Here is an 8,268-nt window from a genome sequence, read left to right on the forward strand (position 1 = left end):
TTCCAATGACTTTGGACTTTAAAAACAGTAATTAGCAAAATCATCTTGTTATCAGCTCTTGTCGGTAACCTGTCCTCATGCCAGTCCTCCGCTGCGTTTTGGTCACAGGCAAAGCTTTGGCAGTCATTTCCCAAGGCTTGCTTTTGTCCAGAGGATCAAGGCAGCCGAGTGAGGAAAAGAGGTCCTAAACCTGCAAGCCATTCCACACATCTTCGTTTTAAGCACTTGAATATTGAAGTAGCTCCAGACTGGGTCTTTATGTAGTATGGTAAATAGTAGGCAAGACATGAAATAAAATTTCAGAGGCATTGTTTTCTCACTTCTCTTTCTAGTTACTGCTAGGCAGGCATCGACAGATGCAAAGTGAAAATACCATCCTTGCTAACAATGCTTCTCCTACCATGCTTTTACAGTAGCTTTCATCTGCTCTGCTCACAAAGCGTTTTACTACCCAGGCATCGCCACGTACAGCTGCATCTGCAGCCAGATGAAGGGCGGGTGGCAATCTGCTACTTACCACCGCTCACGGGCGTTCGGCCTACGAAACGTTTCAAAGGGTGTCACGAAGCCTGCGTTTCGTGAGGGGACAGAGGTAGCTGCTGTTTCCTCTAGCACACTGGTGGTCCCCGAATTTTCTCCTCTGGTGGGACAGACTGGTTGCAAGACCTCAGCAAAAGAGGTTGAAAGATCAGCATCCCCTTGAAATCCATGGGAAGTCCAGCCAACCTGCACGGGTGAGCCACCGCTGGCAGCATTTGGACTGGCATGCATGGGAGCAGAAAAATGCTCCAGAGAAATACTTAAGTCCACGACATTTCAATATGAAAAATGAGAGTGGAAAGAACAACTTTTCCTGAATAATTCAGGTGATTCCTGGTAAGTAGATTGTGCTTGTCTGCCGTTTGTTATGGTGAAGCTCCAATGCATGCAGAAAGATACCAAGACCCACCTACAGCCAGAGGTTTCTCTGGGAGGAAAACCATGTGTGTGGGAGCGAGGGAGCAAACAGGATCAGGCCCTCCAGCTGTGCTGGAGCCAAAAGTTGGGGAGCATATTTAGCCTTCTCGGTCTAATTGCTCTCATCAGCTCAAGCAGGATGAGCCTCATGAAGCTTCAGGGTTTGTGAACCTCTCTAGCTAATTTTGGGTTCAGACAGTTCAGAAAATGAGTTCACAAACCCTTTTTTCTTACAGTTTAAAGTAATTTCCCCCCCAAAGGGAGACCGATGCCATTTAAACCACGTTTTCCAAGTGAAAGGGAGGCCTGTGCTCTGTGGCCACACTTCGGGAAAGCTGTCGCCTACGTCAGGTAGCATCTCCAGCGCATGCCTGACTTTCAGCATGACTGGGATGTCAGTGTGGCGGGAGTGAACATGTCCCTGAACTGGACCTTGCTGGGAGGCAGAGGCCGGTTCTGCCTTCCTCTCTCCCCTCCTCCCTCAAGTTAAGCCAGAGCAAGCGGCACGTGGGTGGCACAAGCTGCATGTGCTTTGCCCCTGCAACCTCTCCTTCCACCTCCACAGTCTTCATTGCACACTCTTGCCGTGTTTTCCTCATTCTTCCCATTCCCCGTTTGTTTTTTTTTTCACCCTGTTGTGTCACTCCATGTCACCAATGCCCTGCCAGGTTGGGTTTTTTTTGGTGGCAATTGAGGAATGTAAATTTTATAGCAGACTCAGTCCGCTGGGCACACGCAAAATGGCTGGCCATGGATGTATAGACCTTTTTATGCTATAGAAACGGAGGCATTGACATGTGAAGATGCAAACCCAACAAGGCGAAAGCACAGAAGAAACTAGGGGTGAGGTTCAGCTCATCTAGCTTGAGCTACCTGAGAGTCAGGCATGCAAACTACATGGTTATCTACATCTTCTCGCTAGTGAGAGCCGGAGGACCTCCAAGAAGTCATTCTTTCCAGATAGGCTGTTAAAATGAATCATCTTCTGGAGGTGTTTACCTTCTTCCATGGAGTACAGGAGGAGACTGAACAATTATCTCAGGCTAGACACCCAAGTTTTAATTACGACGCAGGCAGTTCAGTGTGACTAGCCCAGTGCCAGGGTGGGAGGTGGCATCACAGGGTCTGCAACTGGGAGCTTTTTGCTGGCTCCCTGGGTGAAACTCAGCCAAATAAACCATCTCTCCTGACAGCAGTGGCTCTGGAGGTTTCTTGTAATCAGGTTTCCTCAAAACTGGCTGCTGTTTCATCACACTGGGAACCTCCCCTGTAGATAAATGTCTAAGGTTTGTTGGGGAGAAAGGTATGGAAAGTTACTGATGGCAAGTCCCCGTAAAGCACCAAATACTCAATTAAGTTAAACATTATACTTCATGCAAACTGTGGCCAAACGTATTTTACAGAATAATAGTTACAGAGGTTTAGCTGCTCAGATTAAGCAAGGCAGAGATAGGAGGAGGCCCTGGAGAAATCTCTTGGGCTGCTGCCGGGAAAAACTAGACAGGTTGCTGTGTGGAGAGGAGGACATGGACAGGATGCGGTCTGTGAAACACGCTGCGGCAAGCACCTGCCGGGCAGCTCAGAAAGGCCCTGGAATGGGCCAGGACAGCCCGAGTGTCCATCTGGGAGCGCCAGCGGGGTGCACGGTGGCACGCAGCATGGCCCTCGCCTGCCCCATACGAATGCCCACAGGCTCTCCCCTCTACTGCACACAGGCACCCACAGCAGACCCAGCCAGGAATCAGCATCCCAGTGCTGCCGATTTTGGCAAATTCCATTTCAGCTCACCTGAGCATCCCATGGATAGACAGGTCATGAGATTGAACACTACAAAGTCCCTTTGTCCTCAGGTGCAGGGGATAATAACCCCAGCACGGATCAGCTGAGCCTGGTGGGGACTGACGAGCCCCTGCAAAGCCTCCCCTCGGTCCCATCGTTAGAGCAAGTTTACACACAAGACCCTGCTCTAAAGCCCCCTCTGCCTCCCCTCTTGCGAGGGTATCCCAAATCCCATCAGCTGGAGCATTACCGGATTAAACCCACCAATTCCATGTCAGAATGTGCCAATTACTTAAAAGGCTGTGCGGAGGGTAAAGCAAGCTGCGGGCACCGCAGCAGGGGAGGGTAGGGGGGCTGAGAGGCAAATCCCACACACATGCACACACATGCACACACATGCACACACATGCACACACATGCACAACTGGAAAGGGTTTTCCCACCCGAGGGTGCGCGGCCAGCCGCTCCACCTCTGCAGCTTGCCCAACCACTCAACTTCAGCCAGCTCACCTCCACGCCATGGGACACAGGGGTTTTGCCACCCCGGCCACCAAACAGGCACCGTTTTAACCGGGGGAAATCCCGCTGCAGCTCTCGTTGAAGCAGGGGTCGGTGCTCACCCCCGCAGGCAGCATCCAAAGCAGACTTGACAGCAACAGCGCTGGCAACAACCGCAGTGGAAAAGAGTTGTCAAACACCGCTCAGGAAGGCTTGCGCTTGACAAATATTTGTTGAGCTGATTGTAACCCGCCCGGCTCATGCTCCTGAATGCAGAGAACCCGTGGGGAAGAGTTTAAAACCCCTGTAATACAGCCGCCCTCTTTTCCTCCCCTGGCACAGCTGGAGAAAACTGCAATCCTGGGTCATCTCCTCGCCCCAGCTGAGCTGCTCCCAGCACGGAGCACAGCAGGAGCAGGCTGTTACGTGGGGGTGATCACTCTAGGATTTTATTCCAGTGTTTTTCCTTGTATTGATCCCCCTCTTTGCAGGGCCAGAGCCAAAGGCATCAGCCGATGTGACCCTGGAGGAGCCGGGGAGCTGCCTTGCTGTAGCCAGCCAAGGCGCTGGCTGCTGCTCTGTCTCTGCAGCTTGCAGCAGAGCTGTAGGCTGCATGCGTGTGGCTCCCAGCAGGTATGGCAGGGCAGCGTGCACGCCAGTACGAAGGCACCTGGGCCAGGGGGATGTTTGGGAGAGAGGTGCTTAGTGGCAGGACATGCTCTCGGACAGATGGAGCAGGAAATACCCGGGCTCCTGAGCCGGCCGAGGGCAGAATAAAGAAGGAAGTTTTGAAAATAAAAGCAAGGCTGCTGTGACATTTTCATGCTTGGCTTCTGACATCCTCTCCCTTTCGTACACTTGACTTCCTTGCTTATTTTTATCAGATGAAGCTGATGGTCGCTGCTACGGTAACCTTGTGCGGTTACAGCTCTGGCAGTGAACAAGTGCTCAGTGCATGTTTCCTTTGCGGCTTCCCTCCCTGCTCCGTCTTCCCACCCCTCAGGGCTCTCAAAATAGTGTGTTTGACTTTGTTGTGCCTTAGTTGTGAACGCTGCCTGGTGTGATGGGCAGGGGTTCACCCCTCCAGGCTCTGCTTGCTGGGCCCACCAGCCGCTGCTGTCTTCTCCCTCTTCTTGTCCTACCTTTGCTGTCTTCAGTGGGCAAAGTACAGGTCTCTGACCCCAAGTATGGGGCTGGGGTTTTTTTGTTTTAATGTGGAAAAAGCATAAAACAACTTTTCCAGGGCTGATAATGTGGGGTGGGGGAAAAAGCTCTTCATTGACAGGATGATGTCTGATTCGAAACAACAACAACAAAAAACCCTTCTCTTGCCTTGAGCCCACTCCTTCCCCTTTCAGAGTCATTATGGGGAAGGTGGGACCAGAGGATAAAGGCTGGTGCTCTCTCCTACACTGTGGAGACCAGTTCATCTCCAGGGCTTCCCACCTGCCCCAGGTAGCGATGACCCACATCTCCTGGGATGGTACCAGCGCCTCATCAGTGGATTTACCAGTGCTCCAGTACCACCATAGTCATTTCTGTTGGTGGCATTTCACTAGCAAGAGTTATGGCTCGTTGTACTTGAAAAAATTTTCATGCTCTCAAGCTCTTCCCCAGCTGGTCTGTCTCCGGTTCTGGCACCCAAACTGCACCGGTGTATTACAAGCAGCTACCCCAGGCTTTCAGCTCGCGCTGTGGCTGTCTGCACAGCATGACAACGCTGAGCCCCACTCGCCCCTTCCACTGGTGAACTTCCACCGAGCAAACGTTAGGAGCTGTGGAGCCATACGGGTGCCCCAGGGTACGTCCCGGCTGCACGTCCAGCCCTTCAGGCATGAAACCACAGAGCCACAAGGGACCTTTGGCAGCACAGCCCCCCGCTATCACACCTTATGACCCCATCCCATCCTCCTCCCCTTTCTGCCCCTAGCTAGCAGCCACCCAGGGTGCCCCTCCTGGCTTCGCAGCGGCTCTCTGCTCATCACCACGTTCACACACGGCGCTACCACCCGTCCTGGGCATTTCCTGGGCGAAGCGGGTTTCTCCGAACTCGGTTCCCCCCTAGGTGTTGGGCCTGAAACCTCATCCCTCCCCCTCCTAAAAACAACGCTCACAAGCTTTCATTTTTATTACGACCAGTTTGAGCTTACTTCAGCAGAGCTGCTCTCCAGCCGGGCTTGCACAGCCCTTTCTGAAGGTGGATGATAGCTGTGGCTGTAGAAAAGAGACACCTTTTCAACCAGAGCAGCTGAAAAGCCGATGCCGCTGTGCTATCAACACTGCTGGCCTCTGGCAGAGCCCGGGCAGAGCTGCAGCTCAAGGGATGCCCCGCACCTTCGCACGCAGCCCTTCTGCTGCTGGGAGCCCTGGCAGGCTTCACCCCTGCCCGAGCAAACCCGGGCAAAGAAACCCTGAATGGGTCACAGCGGTACCCACCTGCCCTCACCCTTTAATTCCAGCTTTTCACCAGGAGGCACTGAAACACAGCAGCAACAACCTCGCAGCAAGACAGGTAGACGTGTACCCACAACGTGCTCCCAGAAGCACAGATGCATTTACACAGATGCTGCCGACCGCGGGGGCATCGGACGGGTGCGTCATTAAACTTTGTGGTGCTTCTCTCAGGTCCAGGCCCAGTTCTTTGCTTTTCTTAAACTGTTCCTTTTCTGTCCAAACATAAGCAAAAAGGCATCATTCGAATCATGAAACGCCCAGAGCTTTTCTCCTCAAAAAAGGATTTGGGGATAGTAATTGCTCTCATTTACATAGAGATGTTTGGTGCCCAGGATTACTTTGGGAGAGCTCAGAGCACATGCATTACAGGCCATCGCTCCTCGCATCCTTTGTTTCATTCCAGGTGACAAGGCTAGCCGTTGGGGGATTTTGCTTTGGTTTTGGTTGTGCTTCAAGGCATCTCAAAGCAGAGCAACACAACAGGGATGAAACTCCTTGTCCTCAGCTGCTGGGAACTTCCTACAGAAGCTAAAATGGGAAGGAGGCAGCCCAGGTTATCCTCACCCGACAGCTGGAAGGCAACGGTGGTTCTCTGTTGCTCGCAATGGTAACGAGGAGCGTGGTTACACCAGAGCAGGACTTGGACGCGCACTAAGGGGACCTGTGTTCAGGGGTGGTTGTTCCCCATGTGCAGCGCTGATGGTGAATTATTTTTGCACTCCTACAGAGCAACAATTTTGCCTGGCTGCACCCAAAGGTAGGCAAAGCCAAATGCCAAAAGTTCATCTGCGCAGTGTGTTTCGAGTGACTATGTGCTTTGATGAAGCCTAACAGAAGTGGATATACACCAAAAACAACAAACCAAATATTTGGGAGAGTGAACACAGGCTGAACTAAGCAGGGCAGCAGTGCACAGCTTGCTGTGTCATCAGTTGCAACTACCAGGCAAAGCTTTGAGGAGGACAAATGCCTCAAATCTAAATGAGAGCCAGAAGAAGAAATGTTGCTCTGTGTGCAAAGGAAGGTCCTTATGCTACCCATGAAGTTCTTGAGATGATTCAGGGTCACCCATTCAGCAGCAAGCCCATTTTCATTTGGTGATGCAGGTTCCAGTTTGACCGTAACAGCTGGAGCCAAGGACCAGGAAGGAGCCCCCTTCCCACCATCCTTCTCCTGCCAGCACTGCTCCAGGCTGATGCAAGGCAGACCCCCAGGCAGAGCGAGCCCCGCTGAGGCCAACCCTTCTGGTCTGGCCCCAAAATAGCATGATGCATCAGGAAACAAAGTGAGTGGCTTCATTCTGACATGAGCCTGAAAAACCTGTTCATGTGAAGCACATGGAAGTAGCAGACAAGTTCAATTCATTTGCAGTTTCCCTAACCAGTGCTGTATTTTAATCAGAAACGTTCTGGGGCAGGACTAAACATCTTCAATGGTTTCAGGCCGGCACTTCATCTTGGAAGTGCTGCAGCTTCTTCTACAAGGAAAGCAACTCCATGCCTAAGGAGGGGAAGAAATCAAGGCACCTTAGCTAGAGGTTGATTCAAGAAAGGAGAGGCAAACTTCACATTGTATTTATATTTCTAAGGCATAAAACGTCCACAAGGGCTGAGCACAATAAAATTCATCTTTGAACTGTGGGACTCATGTTGAGTGTGCCCTCAGTTCAAGCATTAAATCGGAGGGTCTTTAGTTAGTGTATTTAAACCAGCCTCATGTAAACATAACGCTCTAGCCTCAGCCCAGCTTGTTTGCATAAGTAAGATTACAGTCTGTTACTTGCCAAATCACAGGAACTTCTCTCCATGTCTGAAAGACAGGGGTGTATTCCAAGGCATTTGCTTCTTATCACCTGGTTTTAGTGGAAAATTTAATCCCATTAAGTTCACAATTTGAATTACTGAATCCTGGCACAGTCAGATTTCTACACCCGGGACACTGCCTTGGTACCAAACAAGTTCAGAATCACACTCAGAAATGCAGTTTCCTCCACGTCATTGTTTGGCAGCTCCGTGAGCTGTAGCACACGGCCATCAGTGTGGGGCAAGACACAGCTGACTACTCAAGACGACTTGACCTCTAGACCCAAAACAGCCAAAGCAGACAACCCCAGGTAGCTCGGCTGAGACCCTAACAGCACACAGCATGGCAAGACTTATCTTCACGCTTGTTGCTCGGGGCAGGCTAAGAGCACGCACAGGGAACGTGCACAGGTACTGCATCAGTGCTCTGAGCAGCTAAGAACAGCCTCTGCTCTCCAGGACTTCATGCTCTGTAAGGTTAGGTAAGGTGTTAGATAGAGATTATAGATATAAATACAGATTTTTCAGGACCAAGTAAGTTGGAGCACCACTTTGCTGCAGCGTTTCACACAGCAATAAGCAACTGTAGGAAGATGGAAGGCAAAGATGCTGCCCCTCACTCTAAGTTGATTTAGGTTTACAATCCCCTAAGGCACGCTCTGAGGTCAGCCATGCGTGAAGGCCAGGTCCCCCCAGGTTCACAGAACAGCCTCAACTGATAGACGCAAGTCTTCTAGGATATTTGCATTAGCCTTGCAAGTCAGCACACCTCAAACCT

Source organism: Calonectris borealis, chromosome 3, assembly GCF_964195595.1.
Source record: "Calonectris borealis chromosome 3, bCalBor7.hap1.2, whole genome shotgun sequence".
NCBI classification, from domain to species: Eukaryota; Metazoa; Chordata; class Aves; order Procellariiformes; family Procellariidae; genus Calonectris; species Calonectris borealis.